The sequence below is a fragment of the Rhinoderma darwinii genome, unplaced genomic scaffold, assembly GCF_050947455.1.
Source record: "Rhinoderma darwinii isolate aRhiDar2 unplaced genomic scaffold, aRhiDar2.hap1 Scaffold_70, whole genome shotgun sequence".
In the NCBI taxonomy this organism is placed as follows: domain Eukaryota; kingdom Metazoa; phylum Chordata; class Amphibia; order Anura; family Rhinodermatidae; genus Rhinoderma; species Rhinoderma darwinii.
In genome coordinates this window covers 1,002,537-1,014,288 of record NW_027464260.1, presented here as the reverse complement: position 1 = coordinate 1,014,288, position 11,752 = coordinate 1,002,537, and the positions used below count along the sequence as shown (strand labels likewise).

The 11,752-nt window shown below is 44.8% G+C and overlaps 1 long non-coding RNA gene across 1 annotated transcript; it reads left to right on the top strand.

Annotated features, from left to right (window-relative positions):
* Positions 1 to 2,672: 2,672 nt before the first annotated feature.
* Positions 2,673 to 6,749, top strand: LOC142728952 (uncharacterized). Its single transcript, XR_012877883.1, has 3 exons — positions 2,673 to 3,061; positions 6,034 to 6,154; positions 6,294 to 6,749. It is a non-coding gene; the product is annotated as an uncharacterized LOC142728952 (long non-coding RNA).
* Positions 6,750 to 11,752: the final 5,003 nt, after the last annotated feature.

Genomic DNA, 11,752 nt, shown 5'->3' with positions numbered 1-11,752 from the left:
GAGTGCAGGTAGGTATATAATGGATGAGTGTAATATAGTGAGTGCAGGTAGGTATATAATGGATGAGTGTAATATAATGAGTGCAGGTAGGTATATAATATATGAGTGTAATATAATGAGTGCAGGTAGGTATATAATGGATGAGTGTAATATAATGAGTGCAGGTAGGTATATAATGGATGAGTGTAATATAATGAGTGCAGGTAGGTATATAATGTATGAGTGTAATATAATGAGTGCAGGTAGGTATATAATGTATGAGTGTAATGTAGTGAGTGCAGGTAGGTATATAATGGATGAGTGTAATATAAAGAGTGCAGGTAGGTATATAATGGATGAGTGTAATATAGTGAGTGCAGGTAGGTATATAATGGATGAGTGTAATATAATGAGTGCAGGTAGGTATATAATATATGAGTGTAATATAATGAGTGCAGGTAGGTATATAATGGATGAGTGTAATATAATGAGTGCAGGTAGGTATATAATGGATGAGTGTAATATAATGAGTGCAGGTAGGTATATAATGTATGAGTGTAATATAATGAGTGCAGGTAGGTATATAATGTATGAGTGTAATGTAGTGAGTGCAGGTAGGTATATAATGGATGAGTGTAATATAATGAGTGCAGGTAGGTATATAATGGATGAGTGTAATATAATGAGTGCAGGTAGGTAGGTATGTCAGTAATACACTGCAGAATTAAGGCGGGATTCACACGACAGGGTTTCCCGGCCGGGTGCCGGCCGTTCATAAATCGGCCGGCACCCGGCTGCATTAGGAATAATAGACCACTAATGGGGCTATTCACACGACCGATTTTTTGACGGGCCAGCAAAACCGGCCGTCAAAAAATAGGACATGCCCTATATTCGGCCGGGTACCCGGCCGCCCGGCTCCCATAGAAGTCTATGGGGCCGGGTAATACACGGCCATCACCGGAATGTGTCCCGAGTGATGGCCGGGTCAACCGTCACTCGCGCACTCTCTCCTCCTCACAGTGCAGAGTGCATGTGAGGAGGAGGAGTTGATGCCATTCGGACGAATGGCTACGCTGGTGATACTATGTGGCAGGGTCGGGGTGTACAGCAGGTGGAAGGGAGAGCTGCGCTGGCTCCCTTCCCCTGCTTGTTACGGTTCCCGACCGCTGGCTGTGTTTTTACGGCCAGCGGTCAGGGTCCTTAAAACCCGAGCCATAGACTTTTTACGGCTCGGGTTTTAACTTGCTGCCCGCGCGATCGGGCAGCTGAATGTCGGGTCTCCGGCTGTCCGTGACTGCCGGGGACCCTGAGGAGAGGATAGAAGCAGCTTTCACTGCTTCTGTCTTCTACGATGTCTTTTTACACAACGCTCAATGAACGCTGTGTATAGAAATAGAGACAGCAGCGGTGCTGTCTCTATTCCTCCCGGTGATCATGTGACTGGTCACATGATCGCCGGGTGCCGTTAGTGACAGACTGCTGCTGGGTCTTACTAGACCTAGCACAATCCTATTAGTGACAATCGTCACTGTGAGAGGGCTGATTTCCCCTGTAACTGGGGCTGCTGTGCAGCTCCAGTTACAGGGAAAAACATGGTGTAAAAGAAAGAAAAAAAATATTAAAAGTTCCAAAAAGGTATTTTTTGACCTTTGAGGGACAGAACATAATAATAAAAAAATAAGTAAAGTGCAAAAAATTAATCCGATTAAAAAACGGTCAGGGAAAAAACCGGATGCAAATCGGGTCCAAATCGGCCGGTAAAAACAGCAACACGCCCCGGAACGGAGTCGGAACGGATGCAAACCGGCCGGGAAAATCGGCCAAAAACGGCCGATTTTCCCGGCCGACACTCGGACCCTGTCGTGTGAATGAGGCCTAAGGCGGGATTCACACGACCGGGTCGCGCCCGAGCCCGAGTGCCGGCCGGTAAAATCGGCCATTCTGCCCGGCCGGTTTGCATAAAGCTTTGCATCCGGGCCGGGCAGATCTGGACAGTGACATCAGCGGCAACTCCTGAAGGGGAATCCCCATGTGTTCGGGGATTCCGCTTCAGGAGTTTCCCCTGATGTCACTGCCCAGATATGGACAGAGACATCAAGCGCTCTGTCCAGGAGCGGAATCCCCGAAAACACGGGGATTCCGCTCCTTCAAGGAGCTAAAGTGCGGCTAGCACATAGCAGAGCGGGGAGATACCTCCCTGCTCTGCGATAGTGGCGTCGCTGCAGTAGTAGCAGCCGCAGCAGCTGCTAGCGGCGCCATCGAAGGTGTCGCCGGGCCAGGGTGCTTTTAAAACAACCAGGGGAAGGGAGCCAGCGCAGCGCTCCCTTCCACCTGCTGTACACCCCGGCCCTGCAACACAGTGTACAGCGATGCCATTCGTCAGAATGGCATCAACTCCTCCTCCTCACATGCACTCTGCGCTGTGAGGAGGAGGAGATAGAGCGCAAGCGCCGGAAAACCCGGCCATCACTCGGGACACATCCCGGTGATGGCCGGGTATTACCCGGCCCCATAGACTTCTATGGGAGCCGGGCGGCCGGGTACCCGGCCGAAGATAGAGCATGTCCTATTTTTTGACGGCCGGTTTCCCCGGCCGTCAAAAAATCGGTCGTGTGAATAGCCCCATTAGGGGTCTATTATTCCTAATGCAGCCGGGTGCCGGCCGATTTATGAACGGCCGGCACCCGGCCGGGAAACCCTGTCGTGGGAATGAGGCCTAACGCAGCATGTGATTACGATTTTTATAAATATTATTCACTTGTATTAAATAGATTTCTACTACATGTAAACATAAAGGTTTTCTATATTTTCTTTGCTATCTTTTCTCTACCCCACATGGCCACTCTATGGTGATGCAGGTGGGGGCGCTATTTCACTGTTTACCTCCGGCAGCAGAAGGGCGAGGTGCAGCCCTGCCACACAACAACAATCCTGGTTCCGCAGTAGAATTTTCTGTTTTTTTGGTGTAAACTTTTTGCATAGATTTTCATTGTAGGATCTGTACAAAGTGGAGCTGCCAGGAGATCGGAGACTTGATGAGATGGACGCATGCAGCTCCCGTCAGGAACATACTGGTTAGGTGAGTAGTCCCACCTCATAATATCCATGAAATATGGAAATAAATAGGTTTTGGACAAATATCAAACTATCACTGCCAGGCAAAAAACTTTAAAACAGAATTTGTAATAAATATTAACTGTAAAAAAAATAATCAAATACCAATTTAATTTTACTACAAAACACATAGCACCTCGATCAGTGGTACAAGCATCTTTGGGGTTCTCCAGCGGGTAGAGTTCATAGAACAGGGTATAATACTAGTAATACCAGTTCAGTATCCGGGCATAATAAATGAGTAGTCCCACCTCCCCTTTCTCATCCATATTAGGCTCTGTTCACATCTGCGTTGGGGTCCCGTTCTGACGTTCCGTCGGAGGTTTCCGTTAGAACGGGACCCTGAGCAGACACCGACGAAAACCAGGGGTTTCCGTTTCCATCACCATTGATTTCAATGGTGACGGAGCCGGTGCCCGTGGTTTCCATTTGTCTCTTTTGTGCACCGGACCCTTCGTTTTGCCGGAAGCAATAGCTTAGTCGACTACTGAAATCAATGGTGATGGAAACGGAAACCCCTGGTTTCCGTCGGTGTCAGTTTGTGTCTGCTCAGGGTCCTGTTCTGACGGAAACCTCTGACGGGAACGTCAGAACGGGACCCCAATGCAGATGTGAACAGAGCCTTAGGGCATGACCAGACGTGGCGGAATTGCTCTGCAATTCCGCTGCGGATAGTCCGCAGCGGAAATCCGCAGCGTACACGTTTCTCCATTGCTTTCCACAGCTTTTTAGTTGGGTTCGTTTACACGTTGCGGACAATTCTGCGGAGCATAGGCTGTGGTGCGGAATTTGGTGTCCGCAGCATACACTGGCTGTTGCGGACGTGTAGCGGACTTGTTGCGGACTCATTGCGGAATTTCTCCATTGACTTCAATGGAGAGTGAAAATTCCGCAATGAAGTCCGCAGATGTTATGTGTGCTGCGGAGCGTACTGGTTTTACTAACATGATAGTTCTTCATTCTGGCTAAACCTATGTATCTCTAGATCTACAGCCAGACTGAGGAAGTCAATGGGGCTCCCGTAATTACGGGTGATTACGTGTGTGCACCCGTAATTACAGGAGCGTTAATAGGCGATGTCAGTAAATAGTCACTGTCCAGGGTGCTGAAAGAGTTAAACGATTGGCAGTAACTGTTTCAGCACCCTGGACAGTGACATCCGATCACAATATTCATCAGCCTGTAAAAAAAATAGAAGTTCATACTTACCCATAACTCCCTGCTTCTTCCTCCCGTCCGGCCTCCCGGGATTACGTTTCAGTCCAAGTGACGGCTGCAGCCAATCACAGGCCAATCACAGGCTGCAGCGGTCACATGAACTGCCGCGTCATACAGGGAGGTCGGGCTGGATGTCGAAAGAGGGACGCGTCACCAAGACAACGGCCGGGTAAGTATGAATTTATTTTTCTTTTACTAGGGAAAGGGCTGTCCCTTCTCTCTATCCTGCACTGATAGAGAGAAGGGAAGCCCTTTCCCCCTCAATACGCAACGGCCAGTCCGCATCAATTTAATGCCCATTTTAGGCAAAGCCGCGACAGAATCTGCAACGCAGATTCTGTGCGGCATTGATGCGGACAGTGTATGCAGAACTCCGCCACGTCTGGTCATGCCCTTAGACTGTCACACAGAAACCTCTGCATGTTCTTTATATCCACAATTTCTAGTTATAATCCCTCCTCATCGGGCTGCAGCGGCCAAACCGCAGGAGAAGTGGGGGGTGTGAACATAATCTTAGGCAGCCTTGGCTGGAATTACAGCTGTGATTGGATAGAGTAGGTCACATGTGGACACGAAGTCCCTGTTTACACACCAAGTTTTTTGCAGGTGGAAAAATCTGCCTCAAAATTCCTTCTGCCGCTTTTTTTACGCATTTTTCGACCACGGCCATTGAGCACCGCAGGCAAAAATGCTGCGAAAACCATTTTCTTTGCCTCCCATTGATGGCAATGGGAGGTCAGAGACGGAAACGCTTGAAGAAAGGGCTTGACGCTGCTTTTTCCTGTGAGTGTTTTTTTCTCGTGGGAAAAACGCCTCTGCATCCCATTGAAATCAATAAGATTAGTTTTCGGACGTTTTTTGGTGCGGTTTTCGATGCGTTTTCCACTTAAAAAAACGCTCCAAAAAAACTCTGTGTGAACTAGGCCTAATATTTCTCCATATATTACATGTGGCTTTTGCAGCATATTTGGCTGTGCATCCTTTGCATTACAATCTACTGCAGATTGTTACTGCTGCAAGTTTATGCAGTTTTCTAGAACATTATTCACATTCATACTTTATGTGTCAATTTGACCATGGAAATCTGCAATAAATATGTAACATGTGAACATAGACTTAGGGGCTACACGTGATGTTTCAGGCTACATTTACACACTGCAACCAGGTTACATCACACTTGTCTTCTCTCCCAGATTGTCCTGGAGACTTCCAAACTAGGGAAGATCTTACATGATGTAGCTGCATAAAGGAAGGCACTCTGCTGGGACTATTTGTGAGGGGGAACTCTGCTTGTAGTGGTTATTGGGGGCAGTCTGCTGGCACTAATTATTGGAGGCACTTTGCTGGCAATATGGTTTATTTAGGGGGTCTCTGCTGGTAGTGTTGTTTATGAGGGGGCAGTATACTGGCACTGTTTAAGGGACAATACTCTGCTGGCACTGTATGGGGGCACTCTGCTTAGTCTAATTATGGGGTTGCTCGCTGATAACTGAGGCTTCTTAGCTGTCCTTATCGGTGGGGTTTACATAGGAAAGAAATTCTCAAACCACATCTCAAATCTCCCTGTAGTTGATTCTAAAAACAGACAAGTATGGCTCAGAAAAACGGCTGCAAACAAATAACCATTGATGTGAATGGAAATGAACAAAATGTTTTTCGCTTTCTGCGATTATTATTTACATGTTTTATAAGACATGTTACATCTCGTGTTATACACAGCAGGAGGCAACAGCACACGTCTTATCACACAGGAAGAGGAAATACATCAGAAATGGAAACAGGAAGAGGAAGAGCAGCCATGTCATACAGGAAATACAGGGAAGTGACATCATCACAGGAGGTAACGTATATCCTGTGTGCGGGGACCCCAGAAATATGATGACACTGACGTATCAGGGCTGATACATAGTAATGTTATGTTAATATTATGTTATTATATATCATTACGTGTGTGTTTAGGCTGTGCTTATATATGTTAGTAGGTCGGACCAGAAGGATCGCGTGTTCTGTATACAAGCTCCAGATAAGAAGAACATGGATCAGCACATCAACACCAGCGCTCCTGGGACTGCGCTCCAACCACACAGCATTTCATCCGGAGGATCGACTGTTCCGTAGTCCAAAACGTCACTTCTCGGGTTCTATTCCTACAATGGAGGAAAAAGTCAATTACATATTTTCAGTAATTATTGTTACAATATCTCCATTAAGGAAATCTCATGTATGGAATATTTTTTTGTATCACCTTAACTTCTGGTTACACCTGAAATGCCCTATAAGGGTATTTAGATATCATAGAGGGGGGTATCACGCTGGAGACCCTCTCTATGACCCAAATGGAAGCTCTGCGCCACCTCTGTCCAGAGGCTGTGTGTGGTATTGCAGCTTTTCTGTATTGAAATGTATAGGGCTAAGCTGTCCACACACCGCACATCACCTGTGGACAGGTGTGGCACTGTTTTTGGAAGACGTCAGCTCTATTTTTCTAATTATGTACAACCCCTTTAATGAAATAATCTCTTTAGAGGGTTTTCTCCATCTCAGACGTTTATGTGATATCCACCTATGCGCATGCACGCAGCTCTCTCCGTTCTGTACTATGGGAGTTACACAAATAGTTCAACAGCGCTCAGGTGTTTCCGAAACTTCCATAGAACAGAATAGAGAGAGGGACGTGCGAGGCCTTTCCCAAGTCATTCTCCACCTGGAATCAGCAGCCATTAGACGGGACAGGGATGTGGGAACAAAGCAGGACAGGGTCAGGGAGAGACCTCCGTTTTCCACATAGGTGTGAGTCCCAGAGAAATAGTAAGATGGGAGTACCCCTTTAAATAAAACTTCTTAGTGATGATCCATTTTCTTAAGGTGTTTAATTAAACTATGGACAGTGGGGTCGAAGAACCCGCACCCAAAATATCTATACTGGAGTGACATGCCTGTTACTAACGCTGTATACAAGCTCCCCACGTATAACAGACAGGGCCCTCACTGAGACTTTGTAGGGGCTCCTAGAGACAGATATATATTGATGTACAGACATTTTCCCCTCCGTTATTGTGCAGCACGACCTCCCCACATATAACAGGCAGGACCCTCACTGACCCCCTGGACAGACACATAGGCCTGAATATATTTATATCTTTATATTTTCCATTATTCACTTGCAGGAAATGTTATTTTTAGAAATGGGGAGAAATACTTGGAATTGTGTTTTTTTAGTTTCTGATGTTATTTTTGTTACTTCTCAGGTATAAGGAGAAAAGTATCCGGCACATACAAGATGAGACGTGGATGAAGATGTGCGGAGGACTGTACCCCACCGGGAAAGAGCGGGCTGTCACTGGTATTACCATGGGGCAGATTTACTAAGGCCTCATGCACACGACCATAGTGAGGTGCATTGACCGTGACTTACGGCTCGTACGTCCGCGGAGTGTCACCCGCGGCCACCCTCAAATCACGGGCCGTGCATATGACCGCGTGCATTATTTTCTATGAGCCTGTACCGCAAAACACGACCGTAATAAGACATGTCCGTTGTTTTTGCGGTCCAGGTTCCTGGGCAATGCATGGACCGTGGAAACCAAGGTCGTGTGCATGGGCCCATTGAAATGAATGGGGTCGCAATTCACCTGCAGATTTGCGGGTGAATTGCGGCCGCAAAAATACGTTCGTGTGCATGGGGCCTAAAACTATCTGAGTTTTACACAGTGTAAACTGATACAAGGAAGTCAGAAATTGCACCAAATTCATCACAGTGGTGCACGATGTATGATAGATTTTGCTAGACATGTTAGACACTTTTCTCTTCCTTATACCACCTCTTGGTTGGCTTAGTTTAAGACACGCCCCTTTATTCTAGGCCACGCCCCTTGTCAAGCACGCCGCAAAATGTGTCTAAAACAATTAATAAATATGGCGCACAACATGTACGCCATAATTCTGGCTCAATTTGAATAGTAAATCTGTCCTACTATAAATGTAATATAAATTTGGGGTTAGTATTCAGGGCATATTCCCTATTTAAAGAATTGATAAGAGTCGGGAATCCTTCAGCTTAGTCCATTCTCTACTATCAGTCAGTACAGGGAGTAGTAGTACATATAAAACATTACATTGTCACCATGTCAGCTTTATTCTGCCTGCACTGACAGCACAAAGTCTTCATGGTGACTGCAGGACTGGAAGTCAAGGACCACCTCTATGATGTCCGCGGGACCTAATAGGGATATGGCGCTTTTTCCATTTATTTGTTGTTGTACTGTAATGAGAATATTATTTACATGCAGTATTTATTGCTAGGGGTATTTTTTTGTCTGCAAATTCTATAAAGAGCAAGTGGCGTAGGATTGGTTCAGACTGGTGACATCAAGACACAAATGTGACCTCAAGAATTCGTCAATGAGCTGATAATCCCGGTGCCAATTCTGGCTGCAAGTAATATATAAAGGGGCACACCTACCTCAAGTACTGGCACAGTATAAGGTCATCAGGGTGACTGCAGGACTGGAATTAACGCTCTTTTATGAAAAGTGTGTTTTGCAATGTTCAGCACATGGCAGCTTTGTGTATATAGTAGTATATAGACCCTACTGCACTGATTCTTCATACTATACCCTAATAGAGCATAGTTGACAATATTTGGAATTTCTTTCTAGGGACACTTCGGTTTCAGATGGCTTGAGACAGGACTTGACAGGGCCTACCTTTGACAGAACGTGGTTCATTGGGCATGGCTTGTCATGGGGCAGGGTTAGTGAGAATACACTTTGTGTACCAGATATTCCCTGTATTCTGTCCTCACTATAAAAACATTGCAGTAAGGACAGTATAGAGGGAGGGTATCGCCTGCAGAAGTGATCTAAGTAAGTATGGCACGTGACCACTGTGGCCAGTGATTGACTAGTTCGATCATGTGCCGATACGGGACATCACTGGTCCAGCCTATGTAAACAGGCCGGCAGGGGATTGTGAACCGCCGGCACTGGAGCCGCAGAGAATTAGAAGGTGGGTATTTGCTAAATGGTGCAATTTTCAGTTTGAATTACAATTTTTATAAAGCCTGGAAAACCCTAAAATGTATTCAGACCCCCAGACAAATCCCCTTTATGTACTTCCCGCTCCTTCAGCAGCTCTGGGTCCCATTCGGCTCAGGACCCCACCTCTGCTGGCTGAGCCAGGAGCTGTTAGTGATATTGGCCTTTACATATTGGAGTAATCCAATAGATAACAGCCAATTATTTTAATAAAATCCTGCGATGTAGTTTGGGTGGGCACTGCGCCTTTGATTGCATGACAAATTTTTCTTGGAGTTCCCCTTTAAAAATTGGTAAGCGGCGGGTAACACAAATACTTCACACGTGGACAGTAAAGTAAAACCCATTTTATTTTGACTGTATTTCTGGACCGGACTGGTCCGGGACTAAACTTGACTGATCCCTTCGTCAGGTTAAGATCAGATAAAGGAGAAATATGCAGGAGAAAAGAGGATCATTCCAGGGGCGCTGCTGTGTGGTGATAATGATAGGATCAAAGTCCGGAGATAATAATAATAATAAAATGAATTTATTCGAATGAGTGGCTACGCGTTTCGACGATGAACAATCGTCTTCATCAGGCCATATGCATAATACATTAGACACGTCTTATATAACATCATGGTTCACAAATGACACGAGTGAAAAAAACCGCCAAATCTGTAGAGGTCAGGGTGCGTTCGTGACGTCACACCCGGCTTTTTACCATTTTCACCAATCACACCGTGGATCAGTGAATAGATAAATGTGTTCAGTACATCAATCATACACAATGAGAATGTTACATAACATAAGAATAAAAAGGGATTTAGGATATTCATAAAAGTGGTGTCGACGTATAGGATAATAAAAACCAGGCATAAAACAAATGGTTAAAATGGACACAATAAGTGGAAGTAAAAGGGACTGCGCTACAGACCAGTGGGTTGTTAGGTAACAACGAGGGACGCCAGGACGCGAACTTGGTAACCAGGGCAACCAGGCCGAGAACAGCGCAGCAGAGCATAGGGGGATATGCGTCTGCTGTGGATACTTTGTAAAAGTTAAATTCTTTATTGAGAATACGTATAGAATATAATGCTCTTTATTGCCTAGGTAGATTTTTCGGGATTTTGTGCGGCTCTAACAAAAGCGTTGCCAGGCAACAAAAAAACACACAGGACGGGAACAGCGAACAGACAGAAATATCAGCGCTCGCTGTGAATAGACCAAAAGAAGACCGCTTCGGGACAGGTTTGGTAAACATATGTATAATATTAGTTATATAGTATTCTTTACACACAGATAAAATATAGTTTGCAATAATCTGTGCCGTTGTGATTTGAGGAGGGAAAGTCGATGTATTTTTGTATATTGTCATTGAATGCACAGCGTATTTTTTGGCTCTGGTATTATATTGTATCAGCGGAATATTCACTTTACAGAAGATGATTTATAAGGAATGTTGGTTCTGACATGTATGAAATTATGTTAATAGACAACCAGTACGTGGCAAGTGGCATAGGGGGATCAAGGAGATCGGGGACTGCATATACCACGGGAGAGTTAATGAAAATTCATTACGTATACAATAATTGGACTAAAAGGGAAAAGTCACAACCTGTTGGACTTTATAAATAGAAAGAAATCGAATTGTCGGATCCTACTCATTGTTTATTATTTATTATTTATTATTTCGAGTAGTACTTTCACATTTGGAAAATTAAGGCTTATGGTTAATCAAGTGTTGATTCAGAGATATCATTTAAGCCCCCTGGGTATAAAGTCTGTAATTTGAAGATCCAATAGTTTTCCTTCTGTTTAAGTTTATTGTATCTGTTGGGGACATCGTGGTGTATGTCTTCGATGGGTGTAACTGTGATTTGGTTAAACTGACATTTGTGTGCATAGGTGAAGTGTCGAGACACACTATGCTTCAAAAAACCTGTGTTCACATTGGATCTGTGTTTATTAATTCTGGATCTCAAAAGTTGTGTGGTTCGGCCGACGTATTGGAGTTGACATGTACATTCCATTAGGTAGATAACGTAGGAACTGCTGCAACTTAGGGATGACTTAATTGGGAAGGATTCTTTTGTCACAGTTGATGTATATGTATATTTTTTGTTGCTGATACTATTGCAGCATAGACATCTTGGGTGGCCACATTTGTACGAACCATTGGGTCTGGATAAGAAAGTAGTAGTTGGTAATGTTTTCAGTTTTCGGATTCTGCTAGGGGCCAGAATATTTCTCAGAGTTAAGGAGCGGCGAAAGGTGATGCTCGGATGGGATGGTATCGCATCTTTAAGGTAGGGGTCGCTTTTTATAATGTGCCAATGTTTGTTCAAAATTGCTCTAACTGTCTTGTTCCCTTGATTGTAAGTGGTTATAAAATTAGTGTGGTATTTATTTTGTTCTAG